At 31.9% G+C, this 19,077-nt stretch overlaps 1 protein-coding gene and 1 long non-coding RNA gene across 3 annotated transcripts in view; one reads left to right on the top strand and one right to left on the bottom strand.

Annotated features, from left to right (window-relative positions):
* PlexB (plexin B) overlaps positions 1 to 19,077 on the bottom strand; it is a 560,952-nt gene that overhangs the window by 521,827 nt on the left and 20,048 nt on the right. The gene's annotated exons all lie outside the window — the stretch shown is intronic.
* Positions 16,580 to 18,657, top strand: LOC140452502 (uncharacterized). The gene is made up of 3 exons (XR_011952197.1): positions 16,580 to 16,702; positions 17,343 to 17,474; positions 18,363 to 18,657. It is a non-coding gene; the product is annotated as an uncharacterized lncRNA (long non-coding RNA).

Raw genomic sequence — 19,077 nt, 5'->3', positions numbered from 1 at the left:
ACTTTTAAGTCTATTGACATTATTATTGAATTTCTTACCTTTATTGCAATAATGAAAATAAATTATCTTTATTAGATTTTTATATTATTTTCTTAAGATGTTCTAGTAAAGATTTTAAGGTATTAACTTTTTTAACAAGCCTTCTATTTTGTTGTTGCAACATTTTGATTTGTTTGTTTTTCTTTTGAAATAATTTGTTTACTAACACTTTATATTCCTGATCTCTGTTAGATGATTCTTGTTCAACAAAGTCACCAAGATAATGTCTTCGCTTTTTCATTGAAGGATCTTTCTAAGATAGTTTCCTCTAGAATTTCCACTGGGGTCTTTATGGTCGTAGATTCACTCGTTGTTATATTTATACTTTCACTTTTAGAGCCTGTTATTTTGTCTAAGACAGTTTCTTTTTTTATTGAAAATTTTCTAGTCTTAACTTGCTTGATTAAACGGTTTGGAAAATCGAAAATGCTGGGTACAGCATATTTTTTTAGTTGTTTTTTTGAACTCCATCAGCTAGTAATAAACGAATCAGCCGTGAAATGGTTGGAGCAAATTTTAGAATTATTTGATGGTTTAAAATTTTCACGGTGCATCACTATAATCCATTTTTTTGCAATGATGAATCTTTAGGAAGTCTAAAACAATTTATTTACTTTATCCTTCAGTTTTCAAAGTAATTATAATATAAAAATTATATAAGACTCTCATATGTGTCTATTTTAAACACTTTGGATGCTAAATTTCTGGTAGGTTTTCAAAGTTTAATTTATGAATTTTTTTTACCCATTAAATGATATATCTGTCTCCTTTTTGTGCCGCTGCGTACAATTAAATGCACTGAAAGATAATATGATAACTAAAAAAAAATGTATTGAAAAAGTTTTAAATTGGAACTTAACACTTATAAAAAGTTTGCAAATACCTATAAGCACTTCTAGTTTCTAACGTACTCTGCCATAAACTGACGTCAAGCATAGCTGCGCAAAGCAATCTATGTTTGCTTCACTCTTCGAAACGGGGGGTATAGCATACGGCGTGTCTATAAGCTTTAATGGTCCAAGGTCAAAACAATGGTTTTTTTCTCGAAGCCATAATTATTCAACGCGGAGTCAAACTCAGAAACAACAGAAAGAACATATAGCTCCCGTGGAAATATTGTATATATATATATATATATATATATATATATATATATATATATATATATATATATATATATATATATATATATATATATATATATATATAAATTTATATCATCATTATCATGGCATCTGCACTTTTAGTCGAGCGATTGCCGCTCTTTTCTGGGCTTTTCGTATTCATCTGTCGTGGGGACTCAGTCCATATTATCTTTGTTGGTTTTACAATTGGTTATGTGTGACTTGGCGTCACACCATTAAAATAAGAAAAACATCGTATCTAGGCCACATACTTCGGGAAGAAAGAAGAAATCTTGGCTGAAGGATATCAGAGATTGGACAAACCTCGGTGTTGAACAGATATTTCACGTTGCAAAATATAGGAAAGCGCTTAAAGAAGTGATCGTAACCTTCATTAGAACACGGCACAATAAGAAGAAGAAGACTTGGCGTCTTCTATAATCTTCCTGAATTCTTTCCTGTTTTTGAATGCGGCTTTTCAGTCTCTAACTACAACCTTCTTAAGTTACTATCTGGTTCTGTCATCTCATTTTGGTTCTTCCTCTTCGTCTACCTATTACTGGTCTCCATTTGGTGATTTTCTTGAAAACCGCTTTTGGATCTCTCCTCTTCAGATGACCCATCTATCTGAGTATTTTTGCCTTGATAAATACGACTACGTCTTCTTTTAAAAGTTCTCTGATTTTGTGGTTTATTAAAAACTCCTGGCACGTAACCTATTAAAATATTTAGATTTCTGCTACGGCATCAACATAAGGCAGAAGTTGAGACATCAATGTTATAATTGTACTTTTTGTATCGGCAACGCTTTTACCACGATTTTAAATAATGAGGTTGATAGTGATTCGCTTTGTCTTGTCTTACTTCAGTTGCTATTTCTATGAGTTTTGGAGAGGCCATCATCCGATAAGATTTCTACTGTCGATCTCTCCATTTTCATTTCCCATAGCTTGATAAGTTTCATCAGAATGTCTTAATTTTTCTTGTCTTCCATTAGGTCTTCTCTTATTAGACTGTCAAAAACTTGGTTAAAATATATGAAGAGAATGTGTAGGTCGATATCATGTTCATAACATTTCCCAATGGACTTTAATTATGTATATTGCGTTTATTGTTCACCTTCCCGCTCTAAATCTCTGCTGGTAAACTCATATTTACTTTCAATATATTTTGTGAGTCGTTGTCTGTTTAGTGAAGTTAGTATTTTGTAACAGATGTTTAACAATGTTAATTCTCTATAACTGAGCAGCGTGTTGGGTTGCCTTTCTTTAAAATAGAAACTATCCATTTTGTTTTCCATTTTTCGATCGTTCTTTCATCTTCCCAGATTTTTGTTACTAGTCAATTGATTTTTCTGTGCACCCCCTCTCCACCTTGCTTTGTTAGTTCATTTCGAAGAGTCTCGGTCTCTTATCCGACCCAGGGGGATCCGGGTCTTCAAAAAGATAGACAATGAAGTCTATTTTTAAAACGGTAGTTCCACCAGTAAAGATCCAAATGACCCGAGATCCAGAGGACTGACCAGGTTTTCTTAAATGATCCAGATCCGGGTTTTAAAAAAGATCCGTATTTCTCATGTCTACTAAAAATAATGGATCTGATATTAGTTTCTGTATGGACCCTTTAAGTATATCTAAATCAATATGTTAACCGAGAATTTTTTACAACTCCTACTTATAAATTTTTTTTGCTTATAGAAATATATATATATATATATATATATATATATATATATATATATACATATCCCTCTGTATAAAGATACAGTATTAAATATTAAAATTTACTAGCTTGTCCTTATTTATCTAGACGCATTATCTCTATCTAGCACTAATTTATGTTTGGTTGAGAGTTCCAAAAGTGGAAATATCTCCACCTAAACTCTAATTCGGGTATTTCCAGAATATAACTGATAAGGCAACCTATTTTATTTCATTTTTATTATCTTAATTGCTTTAATTAACGCAATAATGTAGGGATTGGGATACCGGCACTAGCAATGACCTACTTTCCTTTTTATAATTCCGGAACGTAGAAAACGAAGGGGTAGACAAGCTGGTAGATAAACATTTTACCTTGCGGATTTAAGACTGTTTGGTGAGGATAAAGACGCACCTGTTGAATATTTAACAGTCTTATAACCTGCAACTAATGTTTCACAAATAAAGTGAGAATATTTCTCTTTACCTGCATGTAAATACGGGTCCAAACAAAAAAGCGAATTATAAAATTCTGCTTGCTTCAACGTATTAAAATGTTAAAATATAAATTAAGTAAAATGTTGAGACCGTATTTTGGTATTTTTTTCTTATGAATTATAGTCCTAAAATATTCTTAAATTATTTCTAGTTTAAGAATAATTTAAATTTAAATAATTTAAATTTTTTATAGCTTATTATGATGTAAAAATGAAAAATATTACTAAAAACCACGAGAAACATAAGAGACAAAACGTATTTAATGAAATTGACCAAATATAGTGAAAAACACAAGCTATGATAAAACAATAAAATTAAATGGGACGAACAGGAGATTCGTAACCAAGAGGTAGTTGTCGACAAAGTCCTTAAATGAAATACATGATATCCAGAATCTGATAATACGCAATATTACGAGTTGCAAGGCCTAGTAAGCGAAATGGCACGTGTCGTACAAGAGTTCAATGGAACGAATCCACTTAGCAGACCACCGCTACTCAATCGTGTACACTAAATCCTACCCAATTTGCATCCTCGCATATGCCGATTTACTGTGCAGCAACAGCCATTACTAATATTATGAGCATTAAGATCAGAACACGACGGGGTATTAATATCCGAAGGACTGATAACAGAAGCATACTGAGAAAAATGACTGCGGAGGAAAACTGAATTATTCCGTACGAATATTGGACAAATTACAGAACACATTAATTTAAGGAGTGAGAAGTTGAAAAGTAATCAAAAGAACTAAAGAAAAAATGGTGAATATTCTAAGATAGTCACAACCCGATCCAGAACACAACACAGCTCAACAATGCCTTGCATCAAAATTGCGAGGGGTAACTCTATGAGGACCACGGCGGGAATGCCGCAGGACTGCGTCCTGGGTCAACTACTTTGGAATGTTTTGAACAACAAGATTTTGAACAACAAGACTTTGAAGGCCGACATGGGCACTGGTGTACAGGCAATAGCATATGCGGATGACCTAGTGGAGCACAACGAAACTGGTCAATCATGCATAGAGGGAACCGAGCCCCTCAACAAAGTGAAGAGGTGAATCCGAAGCAGGGATCTCATGCTGGCGGCCGAGAAAACTGAAGCTATGATCCTCGAGGGTCTGGGGGCGAGACCATATGAAGACTACAGGGGAAAAACGCTGTAAGTCAATTTTTAAAATTTTTGGAAAACGCGATTTTTAGATTCAAAACTTCATAATTCATAAATAAACATGCTAAAACACTATTGTATTGAGTATTTGACAACTCATATATACAGAGTATGATATTATAAAATTGAAATTGTCATGTACAGTAGGTAACAAGAGAAATTAAAAAAAAAACAACCAAAGGTCTGGAGGAAAAAGGCAAAAACGCTGTAATTGACAAAATAATATAATATGAATTCAACGAAAGAAAAAAATAAACAGAACTAGACTTGTTTAACTTAACTAAAGCTAAAAACATTAATATTATCTGTTAAATGAATCGATAACATTGTAAAATTCTTAAGATAAAAAATAAGTCAAATTTTTGTTAGCTGATCAAAATACATTCTTCCTTTTTCTGAACAAAATTTTTTTAAAACTTGGAGATCTTTGTATTTTGCCATTGGAATGGGCAGTGACTCAGTATAGGATCGAGAAGGAAAAACGAATTCTTTTCCAGTATACGGTGGTTCCCTACCAGTCACTTTTTTGTTAATGACAGCCGAAACCATTGTTCCATTGTAGGTGTCTCTGAAATAAATTAGTCTGGGATGTTGCTTTGAAATGCTTAATTCTCTTATTGGTCTAGTTTTAAAAGGTGCTTTTGTAACATACATAGGTGCAAGAAAAGTGTCCCAGCTACGCACCAAGTAGTTATCAACCACTTCTACTTTATAAGGCACAGGTTTTTGACGAGGCAATCGTAACACTGCTTCCCAATCTTCTGGGGTTTCTGCTGCACTTTTTTGATTAACGATACCAAAATCTTTATCCGTCTCCATGTAAGAGTGACCTCTTATAGGAAAGGTCACTGAAATAGAGTCAAATCTGTTTATTTTATGGACTAAATAATGTAGAAACCGGAATACCGTCCAATTTTTATTTTGGCCTCCACACGAATCACAGAAAATCACTAAGTTACGAACTTCAGGAGGAAGCTGGATTGTCATATAGTCATACAGAAATGAGCAAACTTCATTGGCACCCTTTCGAGCTACTGTCTCAGGGTACGAGTACATAACAACATCATTATCACTAAGTCGATGGATATTAAAGGAGTAGAAAGACAACTGCCTTTTATAATACACGTCGTTACTCGTAATATTAGGCATTGGAAGGTTTTTATTATAGTCCATTGCTATGACTTCATATTCTCTTGAGGTCCTTGCTCGTAGTTTAGCTTTTGTTTTTCGTTTGTAAAATGTCTGTGCTTTCAGCAAGTGAAGTTTCTGCCCTGTTTTAAGTTTATTAATTAATTTTTCATTTCTTTACATTCCCTTATTTTTATTTTGGAAGTATCACAAATGCTGCAAGTGTCGGTTCTGGGATACCCAAAGGCGATATTAAAGCGTGTGTTGAATGTTTTTCTATATACTTCATAGCACACTGCTCTATTGGGATGTTTCTCAAGGAACATTTTGTACATCTTTTTAATGTTAAGTTCCTCTGGAAGGTACTTCCTGCTAGATTTTTTTAGGCTGTAGTGACTCATGCGTCCTTTGAATGATTTTATGTGATTTAAAATTAACTGCATAGTTTCTTCAGACAATTTATTGGGTCTTGAGCCATGTTTACCTCTATTGTCCTTGGCGGTTGTACCATGTTTTAGGGCTTTTTGTACAGTTTGTAATCTTCTCGTGGATATGCCATGAAGAGGAACAAAAGCTTTTTGACAAACCTGAACGTCTTTTGCAGGTGATGTATGCCCCTCATCATTAGTTACCGCAAGGCGAATTCTGTAATAAAAAGAGCCATCTCTTACGTTGCAATTCTCTTCATCTTTTCTTGGCCTTCTTTGAGTTACAGGAAGTATGGATATTAGACCACCCAAATACATACTTTGCTCGTCCCAATTCAGCATAGAATTAAAATTACGAATAATTGTATTTCTTTGTTCAACCGTTATATTTTCAAAACACTGGTAACGTTTACAACGGCAGTCCTCGCCTGTTTCGTGAGTTTGCACTTTTAGCGCTTTAGCTACATCACGTATTCGCCCAAAACTTTTTCGTTTTATTGTAGTTTTTGACTGTAAAGCCTCTTCAATTTCGCTGTCCTCACTTTCCATATTAATAAACAATAGTTCAAACTTACCAAACGTTAAAAAACAAACTGTGATTATGATAATATTGATACTTAAATAAACAACTTGTATGAATGCTGAACACTGACTGTGATTTTCCGTTGTAAATTGTCCCTACGGACAGGCGCATTGAGCACTTAAATCTGACTTATAGCATTGTTGCCTAGTTTAACCTTGACTTGCAGCGCTCTTCCATTGTACAGCATTATTTTATTCGTTTGTAACGTTTGACTTATTGCACTTTTATTTTGTTTGATATTTGTGGATTGTACTACGTGTATCCAAGTATCGAAAAATGTATTCCTCAAGAAATCGATAAAAATTGACTTACAGCGTTTTTCCCCTGTAGTCTTCATATAGTTTTTTTCGTGCAGGGAGAAAGAGTCTTACCTGCCAAAAACTTGAAGAACTTTTAGTGAGTGAAATACGTGAAGGCAGAGGATAGGGCTTCGGTGCTGACAAGGATTATGCCCAACGTGGGAGGACCACGGACTGTCAAAAGGAGAATTTTAATGTAAGAGGTCCACTCTGCTGTACTCTACCCGGCACCGGTATAGTAACATGTGCTTAACATCAAGAAATATATGAACATGCTAAAGAAAGCACAACTAAGGGTAGCACGTGCATAGATAACGACATCAACGACGGCCATACAAGTGATTACGGGTGTGTTACCCATCCACCTGATGGTGAATGAAAAGGCGTAAACCTACGGAAAGGATGAAAGGTAAAATTAAGGAATGAGTATAGGATAGCTTGGACGAGAGTATTAATTCCAGATATCGCAGACTGCATGAAGTACGTTGACAGAGATTCTAGATACTTTTTCACCCAGTTCCTAACAGGACACGGCTCCTTCAGGGCCTACCTAGAGAGAATAGAGAAGGTTGCGGATGGAAACCGCACAGCCTGTGGAGTGGCTAACACGGCCGAGCCTTATGTATTTGAGGGCAGAAACGAATTACAAAGAAAGGTACGTAGGGTAAGCGGAAATACCATAATGCAGGTAGCAATGAGAGGAAAGACAGAATACAAGGAAATACTGGAGGCAGTACATCGAATTGCGAGTGAGAAAGAAAGAAATATTAAAGAGAAATATGCAACAAAGACGGGCTATTCGTGTGATGCACAAGTCTGGAGATAAACTACCGCATGACTAGTCGGGATAAAAGAGTGGACTTTAGTTGGTAGGCAGGGAGCTATGGGTGTATCTCTGAGCACGTCCTCACCACACGCAGTCCTCCTTTTGGAGGACTGCGTGTGGATGGACCCTTCCACCCTGAATTCAACGCACGTCAGGTCATCCTTAATGAGACACGGCCAGATACTTTCTTTAGGAGATTTACCACCTCCTTCCCATAAAAAAAGCTCAACAATAACTGGGCACTAAAACAAAGACTCTCCGTTTATTCAGGCGCCTAACGAGATATAAAGTTAGTAACAACCAGAAATGTGACAATACACGTTCTATAGGAAACTCAATTCCACTGTAAAAAATGAAAACAAATTGTACCCAAACCAAATTCATAAGTTTTGGCGAAATCAACTTTTCAAGCTAGCTACTCTTAACACCAATTCTGGATGGATTGAATATACGACCAACAACTCTCAACACTACAGTAATATTCCTACCCACACTTCACCAATGAAGAGGGCTCGACCATTATCAAAGAGCTTCAAAACTGGAAATCTCCGGGACAAGACGAAATTCAAAATTTCTGGCTAAAGTTTGGAAATATTTATCTAATATGAATATTAGCCATAAACTTATGAGAAACCTACAAATTATTTATAAAGCAAAAATATGAGATCAGAATCTCTTGCTGTTCATAATATTTATGGATAAAATAATTAAGAAAGTCAAGGCAGCAAGCAAAACCAATATATATATATATATATATATATATATATATATATATATATATATATATATATATATGTATGTATATATATATATATATATATATATATATATATATATATATATATAGGATATTATAATCCTGAACTAGCGTGTTTGCTGACGACGTGGTAATACTAGCGGATAGCGAAAGAATATTACCTCAACATACATAATATGAAATAATTTGTTAACGGCAAATGGAATGAAAATGAAGAAAATTAGATTAATTTAAGTATAATATCCAGAGAGGAACAAATAATATACATAAAGATAAATGGAACAGACATAGAAAAGTAAAATCATTTTAATATTTAGGAGTTTCAAAAGGAAACAATGTATTATGCAATGAATCAGATTCATTAATAAAAGGGAAATGTCTAAAAAGATCAAAATTAGCAATAAGATCAAAATACAGACCGATAATTAAATATGGTTGTGAATCATTGGTGTTAACTAATAAGATGCTGAAATGAACTATCTCAGAAGAATAATTGTAATGGGCATAGTGAATAACTTTGTCTGATAATACTGAAAGAGTCAGAAAAGTCTGTGAAGGGGATTAACATCGGTATAGACCAAGATATAAACTTATTAAACTGGAAAAATGTAGTTATGGGCGAGCGGTTTACCCCTCAAAAGACGCTTAGAAACAGAATATACCGACTAAAATTCTTTTTGCATTTCTAATGCACCAAACCTTTTTTATTTGATTCTATATATTTTTCCAAGATGAAATGTATTTTTTTTTAATTTTTACAAGTGGGCCGGCAATTGTTATTAACAAATAACTTATACAAAAAAGCAATTTCACCGAATTGCTTCGAAATTAATTTTTTTAGGTGTATCTCATCAAAATAAACACTTTTTCTCTCTTGATAATTTTTCGAAAAATGCTTCCTTTTCGAGTTATTTGCATTTTTTTTGTTGAAAAAATGCCTTAATTAGTGATTTTTGGGATTTTTTTTCTAAAAAACTACTAAATGAATTGCAATTCTACAAATAGCTTTATAATCTTTAAACCGTCGAGTACAAGTTAGAATATTTTGACAAGGATAATTTTTTCTATCTTGCTAAAAACGTGGACCCAAATATTTCGAATATGCCTTTCGAACAGTCTACCGCTAAGTGTGTACAGCGGTTGCGGTGATACAGGCGTGCGGCGCGTAGAAATATTTGTTTAAATTTAAAAAATTAATTCAATACAAATATTACGTACAATTTATTAAAAAAAAGATATTTCTAATTATTTTTATATAGACATATTATAATTAAAACAATTAAAATTGATTTTTTACAATGCTATAATAATGTAATTTTTCTTTTAATATACGTGGTGACTATATTATTGAATGTTTTATTACAGTGAAATACATTAAGCAATATATAATTAATTTTCATTGAAAAATATAATAAAATTAAAATATAATATTAATTATACATCGTTTTCATTGTCAATAATTTGAAAATTTTCGTCAACAGCAACAGGATTTCCATCTAATAAGCTGATTTCATTGTCTTCAATAGAGTCGTCTTTAACATTTTTACAATTCTCTGGTGTACATGCACATACTGCGCAGCATTCTAAATTATAGGAAATACAATTACAATTTTTCGTAGAACATTTTCAGGTACATGAGCAGAAATACTTTTGTAACATATCTAAACTAGTTTCGCCTTCAAAATAATTAAAATCGAAACAATTATTTTCCATTGTCCAACCATGGGTTAATGGATCAAGAGATGAAATAATATTGTTTTTTGCTTGAATCCATTCATTTATTTGCCACTTTGCTCTTAAGTAATGTTGTAGTAATGCTGGTTTCGAAGGTGGTAATTTTTCATTAGATGCATTTTTTTTAGCGCCTACAGCACCTCAACCGCTGTACACGCTTAGCGGGATACTCTCGAAAGGCATATTCGAAATATTTGGGTCCACGTTTTTAGCGAGATAGAAACCATTTTTCCTTGTCAAAATATTGTAACTTGTACTCGACGGTTTAAAGATTATAAAGCTATTTGTAAAATTGCAATTCATTTAGTAGTTTTTTGGAAAAAAAATCCCAAAAATCACTAATTAAGGCATTTTTTCAACAAAAAAATGCAAATAACTCGAAACGGAAGGATTTTTCGAAAAATTATCAAGAGAGAGAAAGTGTTTATTTTGATGAGATACACCTAAAAAATTGATTCCGAAACAATTCGGTGAAATCGCTTTTTTGTATAAGTTATTTGTTAATAACAATTGCCGGTCCACTTGTAAAAATTAAAAAAAAATACATTTCATCTTGGAAAAATATATAGAATCAAATAAAAAAGGTTTGGTGCATTAGAAATACAAAAAGAATTTTAGTCGGTTGATGCTCTGCTTATAGGGGTAAACCGCTCGCCTATTAGGGAAGTCGACCCAGCATTGGGATAAACACAAAGAGAATAATGATATGCAATACTACTCGCATAAAAAACTGTAAAAAAGAAATACCACAGGTTCACAGCTTTTGCATTCAGTATTATGAAACTTTATATAAATATCGACCAGTTGTATACTTATTGTTGGTGATAACGCGTTGGTGATAAGCAAAGGCATCTTTTTTTTCCTTAAATATAAATGTTTAAAAAACCAATATTTATCTTTGATTACAATTCGCACTAACTTATTAATAGACACTACGTGTTAACTCATCAATATTGATTTACTTTTAAAACAAATAATATGCAGGAAATAATTTAACAAAGAGCTAACGAATCCACCGCTGACGTAAAAATCAATACGATACTTGTTTTTGATGATATTTAATATGGGAAAGAAGGAAATCATTTGTTGCCACAAAACAGAACAGCTAAATAACAAAAACAAGACATTTGTCAAAGTTGATGAGTTATTAAATGTTATTAAAATGGGAACAAAATGTAAGAAAATAACGAGAACCTAATTTAGTATATAAGTGCTCCACTCTAAAACAAATAACATTACTGTAAATAGAACAGTAAACAATAACAAAATTTCAAATTGACATTCATCTGTAGCATATACATGTATTACAGATGATCACAAGTCGGTGCTAGTTTTAGCTTGTAGAGATGGAGCTCTGAACTGGGTAGGTTGGATAATCGAAAAGAAGACCGTATATAATGCAACATAACACATAAAACGTGAAATTCAGCGTATCAAAAATGAATCAATTGACTCAATGAATGAATGAGAGTAATGCCAGCAGTATAAATTATTCAATATGGAAAGCAATCAAGTCATTAAAAATTCCTATATACATAACCCACCCATTAGGAAAGAAGATCGAAGTTGGGCACGAGATAGTTTACAAAAAACAAACCAATTCGCAGAATTCCTAGAAAAGACTTTTCAGACCAACGATGGAGAAGAAACCCAAGACTAGACTAAAGACTAATCAAAAAAGGAAGAATATAGCTATTAGACTTACTTTCCCAAAATAAATTTCTGTCGAAATCAAAACAAGTCTAAGAAAGCCCCTGGATCTTATCACCGGAGAAACAACTTTCACGTAAAGCTGTTGTCAAATTGACCACTATTATAAATGTGTCATTCAAAATGAGATACGTACCCTCATAATAACACGGAGTCACTGGAGACCATGTGTAACTTGAAAGTGTTTTCCTCCTGAAATTATTTTATTTAAAATTCTAAAAAAATTTGAGTTTTCCTAATATGTTGTTTTCTATGTTTAGCTGGAGTATATTTTTTGTAGCTTGCATAATTTTGATTATATACCATTTTTTTCTCAAATAAAAGGCAGATATCGAGCACAGTTTTATATTATTAAATCTTGCCCAAGTACTTTCGCAATCAGAGCATCTTCAGAGGCATCTGAAATAAGTCAAGAAACGTTTTTTCAAGTGAAGGAAGATTAATTAACTTCGAAAAAAACTCGAAGTTGATGGTTGATAAAAAAGTTTATATATGTTTTAGACTTACTTCGTCAAAATGTAGGCTATCAAACACTTTGATGTGGATCCAACTATGGAGGCCAAAATAAGAGACATCTGACAGTCAAATTTTAGCTCTACATTGTCAGAAACACTAATATTCAAACAGTAGATCATCGCTTTTTTATAAGTGATCATTCTTATAACGAGTGTGGCCAAGACTTTGGTTTGATAGAGTTAGAAAAGAAAAGAACCAAAAAGGACCTGTATGTACCGCAACAATGAATGGAACTGTAGACCAAGTAGAAAGTTCATTACACTACAGGTGGAAAATGACGATTTTCTAGACTTTTAAATACTTACGCTATATTTCAAGAAGAGTATAAGTGAAATACAGAGCATGCAATGGTTATATTTTCAACAGGACAAACCTTTAACCCTGTTTTACAAGAAAACAGCTGGAGGTATCATAGAAGAGTTTATTGAGCTATCTACGACAAACACTCGAGCTGGCAAAAACTCTGCCCTTCTGCCAGATCTCTTGCCAGTACCGATTGTCAAAAGGCCTCTCATTATTCAAGTTAAATGTTCAAATCTTTAACAGTTGGTCAAATACGTAATATGAGTTTTTCATAAATCTGCGACATGATGATCAACAAGCTGGAGAACTAGCAAACTTAAAAGAAGCAGATGTCGAAAATAACGCTTTGGAGCACCATTATGACACTGACGTCGATGAATCATAAATCAATTATTTTTTAGTGTTATGGTGAAGAAAAAAATTGTACAAAAACATTATTATCTTTTTACATTTTTTACCTTTGTGTCGTATTTCTTAGAAGTAAAAGAGTACAAGTGCTACTTAGCAACCTAAAAATAGCTCCAAAATGAGTAAAGTCAATAAAATTATGATTTTTTGTTACAAATAATAATAATAATGCCTACAGTTACTTAACCCTTAACTGGAGACGTGCCGTCTGACAGACTTCAGCATAAAGAATTTTTAACACCCTGTACAAATAACTCCGCCCATCGGCACATCACTTCATATATTCTTTATATTATTCGTTGGTTGACTATTAGTGACCCGACTTAGGTAAAGAAATACGCATATTTGGAAAAGTTATAACCATGGTTGCCAGGTCTGGGGATTTATCCCGAATCTAGGGATATTTCAGTATAAAAGGGACAAAGGGATTTTTTGACATTTAGTGTAAAATCTAGGGATTTTTGACCGGCTCAAATATTTACCTACATAGGCCTATTATAATAACATTTTCTTTAATTCAGGTATAAAACCACTTCGTATTAACAGTATTAAATAGGCGATCTTACATTACAAATAATTAATTGACGATTTCTTAACGCAATACAACTATCAATTGCATAAATCCGGAGTAAACTACTTAAGGATTCTATTATCAGATGTCGCTAACTGTTCACGTTCTTGGAATCTTTATTTTATGCTACCAAATAGATTTCTGCCAAAAATAGATTCCTATATATTTTCAGAAAGGAGAAGCAAATTCTGGAGCAGGAATTAGGGGATTTACAAAAATCTTAGGTTTTATAAAATATATAATTAGGGGATTTACAGTAGGAATCGGGTGAATTACAGGATTCGTGGAAATATATAAATAAAATTCTAGGCTTCATCTTCTCATTTTTCTTTCAAGTTGTATTTTGTATTAATTAGACTAAGTGAATAATACATAATAATATATTTAATTGAATATTCAAAGCCATAAATAAGTAGATTATTCTGTTTTGATTGAATTTATTCAAATCATCGCTATTGTACCGTTTAAAAATTTAATGTTTTTGAAATAAAGTTATAAAACAACAATTATTTTATATATCTATGTTATTTTATTAGGCAACCATCAATACATACCATCATTTTACTAAGAACCTGGCAACCTCGCAAGAAGAACCGTATGACAAAATACCTTTGTGGCCGATGTAGAAAACCTGTGTGTCTTCAGTGTATGAAACCAATTTGTACCGATTGTATGTAACTTTTACAGTTGCTGGACATTTTTTTCAACATCAAAATAATTTCGCGAGTTAATTTTGTATATTTATTGATGTATATTTATTTTTTCACTGTAATGAAAAGTAAAAAATGTGACTGTCACGAACTGTAAATGAGTTATTTTTTTATACCCTGACAATATTTTGAGTTTCTTTACTGTGTTCAATTGCAAATACAAACAGCTTTTAGAGTACTATTAAATATATTAAAAAAGTTTGTAAGTTTAGTTCCTATCCCCTCTCCTACATTAGGGAGTCTACATCTAAATAAAATAGGGTCTCTCCAGTTAAGGGTTAATTGGAAAAGAAAAACTAGCATTAAAAAATCATTGCAATTACAGCGAAGGCTCAACTTTGAACGGCGTTTATTCAAAATTTACTTTTTGTTACTTATACCCCTTTACTTCTAGGGTCCTCATCTAATAAGCAACTTCAAAACCTAACAATAGGAGAGTAGAACATTAAACGTGTAAAAAACTTTATCTATTTGGGATCTCTAGTTACATTCGATATTAATGTTGGTGAGGAAATAAGGAGATGAATATTCATATCAGTCCATCATTGAAATATTATTTCAATGAGATTTTTAAATGGAAAGATAAGCGCGATGTCCTGATGCTTATCACCAAACATAAACTGAATTTTATTGATGTTCCAGGTAGTAGAGGTCAAAAAGAAGCCGGAAGGTATTGTGGCTTATAATAATGCAAAAAGTTTCATTGATATATCCGACCAATTGTCGTCTTATTCTACCTATATTAGACGAAGCATTAAATGATACAGGAAGGTGGCAGTTGAATTACTTACTGGAACAAGCATAGTAAATGCTCATTATTTATATAATAAGAATAAAACTGTACCAGAAAGAATAAGTATAACAGATTTCAAAGAAAAATTGTGTTTGAAACTACTTTCAAAAGGTAAACAAAGTTATACTTCCCACAACACACCGTCAGAACATAAACTTATTCAAGTAGGTAAAAAAAGTCGGTGCGTAATTTGTTACCAACGAAATAAAGATGACCATGGACGACAGTATGCAATAAATAAAACTAAGAAAGTTACCACTAAATGTCAAATCTGTGACCAAAAATTTCTCTGCTTAGAATGTTTTTTGATAAGCACAAAATTTTGCCAAAATATTCATTTGAGTATAATTTAAAATATGTGTTTTTATTTTATAGTGTATTATTGTATCTATTATTAATCACAATAAACACTTTTACATCAAAATTAATTAGCGTTTAAGTTATAAAAAATCTACTATAATTCAATTGCTAATAGAAAAATGACGAAGTATTTTTTTCCCAGGCTAAGATCATTTTTAATTTGCCCCAGGCCACGCTAAGTTAAATCCTATTAGAAATACACGTAAAGTGTACTCCTCTGGAATACACATGGCCAAAGGATCTTTACTGACTGTGTATATGTAAATAAACACGTGGTGGTTTGAACTCAGCCACTGTGTATATTCAGGTATACACATGGCAGTCAAAGTGTTAAAAAAAACTAATAAAAAAAACATCGGAAATTACAGCAGAAAGTGCTTTAAAAATATAAAACTGCTTACAAAATCATATGAAATCTATTTAATTTTTGCTGCTAAACCATTAAAAAATAAAAAAAATATTACAAAGACATAATTCATTAAAATTGCTAAAAGAAATCATGCACATCTACAGACTAACTAGAATTTTGTGCACAGGTACAATGTTGCCACATTAATAATTGCGTTATACGGAGTGAAAATGATAATTTACGTTAAGTAATAATTTGAACAAAAATTTTGAAATATTAGTATATAATAGTATATTTTGTTACTACTTGCGAAGACAAACTTTGCGAGCAAATGCTAGCGGTTTGTTTTTTTTGTAACCTCAGAGAAACCGGAAATTGAAATGAAGTAATCTTCTCAAAATCTTACCAAACCTAAGCCAATTTAATGAAAATTAATATAAACAAGTTATAAGTGATAAAAGACACAAATAAAAATCAAATATTTACCAGTTATACAAAGTAGTAGTGAATTACCAATTTTGCACAAACACACAACAATATTTTTTGAAATTCTGGCAACATTGGTTGAAAGTGACAAGCAAATCAAAATGGACGACATATTTGAAAAGTGGTAACACAACAAGAAGTTATTATGAAAATTATAGAAAAAATATGCATGGAATTACATATAGCGAATATTTAAATGCATTATAAGTAAGTAGGAAGTCATGTTATAATACATATTTCAAATTTAAGCTTAAAACGACAGTCTCCAGTACACATTTTATCAATTTCGTGATTTATTCCCTAAAAATAATTTAATAAATATAATTCCTTAAACTTGTTCAGCTGTGTTATTGAATCTTGATAGAATCATATAGTCTCTTACTTAGAACTAATAAATAATATTATATTTTAATACATAGATTATTTATATACTGTTCAAACACATGAAAATATTTAAAAAATAATATGTATCCAATAACTTAAAGTGTAAAAGGGCACAACTACATAAAAGGAACGCTATCATTGTGTCACTGTCATTTTGGCATTTTCAAATCCAAAAATTTAGTGGCTTGCCTTATTCCTTAATATTGTGCAAAACATTACATTTAAAGATTATTAACAAATTATAAATCACTTTAATAATTCATTGAATTATTATTATGGCTGAAAAGAAGAGTTTTCTACTCAAAGTAGTGGTAAGTAAGGCAAAATATCATTTTTTTAAATAATATATGTAAATATGACAGAATGGTTTTTATTTTGATTTACTAAAGTCTTTTGAAATTATTATGTCCACATTTCCATCCAGTTAAACAAAGTTGAGCACCACTTATGTAACATATTTTAGGATTCACTTGTTCCACCTCCATGGGAAGAATCCTCCCAAACATCAGATGCTGCTCCTCAATGTAGGGTATATCAAACAGCGAACATATTAAAAACTGCTTTGTTGACACGGCTTGGTTCTCTAGGAACTCAGGTTTGTTTTGCACAATTTATTAATAATTTTACATAGTATTTCATGGGATACCGTTTTTATTTATTTTTATTATGTCAATTTATACAACGAATCAACCCAAAAAGTTAAATTTGATAGTTTTGTTGATAAATATTTGTTTCACAAACCAAAAAAACAATATTGTTGGCATCAAGAAGTTGATGTTAATGTCTTAAGTATGTAAACAGAATAAAATAATAATACAATTACTACATGAAGAAGAACAAATTGTAAAAAATCCTTATTATTTAAAACGTTGGACATTTTTCAACATATCTGTCATCCTCAGCTATAAATTTAGGAGAAGGTAGGTAAATGGAGTATAATTAAAAGAAATTGGCTAGGTTGTCAGCGCCATAGGAGATAATTATTAAAAAGGACTCCAAAAGTCCAATCGCTCTCTTCTAGGTACCATTTTGGAGAGACAAATTCTTTTAATTATACTCCATTTACCTACCTTCTCTTAAACTCATAGCTGAGCATGACACAGATGTCGAAATGCGTCCAATATTTTAAATAATACAGATTTTTTACAATTTTATAGTCATGCTCTCTCAATATAAATTATTTACTGTGATAAATTTGACTATTGACTGCAGCCAATTGTGAAAAAAAAAGTTCAAACAATAAAAACTTCTGACAAGGATAGGTAAAGAGAAATAATGCCAAAGGCAAAGGTAGTACAATATTGATAAAAAGTGAACAATTGGCTGGAATTAAATAGATCTTAAGAGAGGGGAGATAGCAATCGTAAATGGCAGATGGAAATTATCTGCTTAATTTCATACTAGCAATTTTAGAATGGCTTCAATTCCTTTCAATATCTTATTCCTAGGGTAAAATGGTGTAATATTATGTCATATATTTTAGGACTCACTTATGCAGCCTACAGAGTCCAAATCAGAGACTGTGGTATCTACAAAATTCTCTACTCAAACTGAAACCATACATCCAGCAACAGAGGAAGGTTTTACCCAACCTAAAAAGCATCTGAAAGAATAAAGGCTGACTTAATTCTGGTGCAGATATTGTATTGAATGACACCAGCTGCCAAGAAAACCAGTCCATTATTGTTGATTGTTTAATTTATTTTTGTAAATGTTTATATTTTTGTTTGTTCATCCAAATTGTTTATTCAAGTATGTAATAAATGAATACTGATTTATTAGCTTATCTTAATGGAGAAATATATCCAAACAAAATGTGCATTCTAGAAGAGAGCCTTAACATAGGTCATTAGAGGTACTGTTACGGGTAAACTCCGAAGTTAGGTAAAACTAGTCTTACCCGGAATATTTTTCGTATTATCCAAATTGGCTGAATAATAGGCAAAGGAGATTGATAACTTTTTGTTTTATCCGAGTCATTTTAGATATATACAAAATGTCAAATGGATAAATCATTACATTTTAAGCTTTGGTATAAATAACGCTACTTATGTTTAAATTTTATTTGTTTTTTTTTGTTTATTGAGAATCTACTACAGAATTATTGTCCAAAAGATATAACTAAGCAGTGAAAACTTGATATAACTAACAACAATAAATCATATATTTTCAGACTACAACCTAAGTATTCACAAATA

This window comes from Diabrotica undecimpunctata, chromosome 10 (assembly GCF_040954645.1).
Source record: "Diabrotica undecimpunctata isolate CICGRU chromosome 10, icDiaUnde3, whole genome shotgun sequence".
Lineage (NCBI taxonomy): Eukaryota > Metazoa > Arthropoda > Insecta > Coleoptera > Chrysomelidae > Diabrotica > Diabrotica undecimpunctata.
This window is presented reverse-complemented; position numbering and strand designations above follow the sequence as displayed.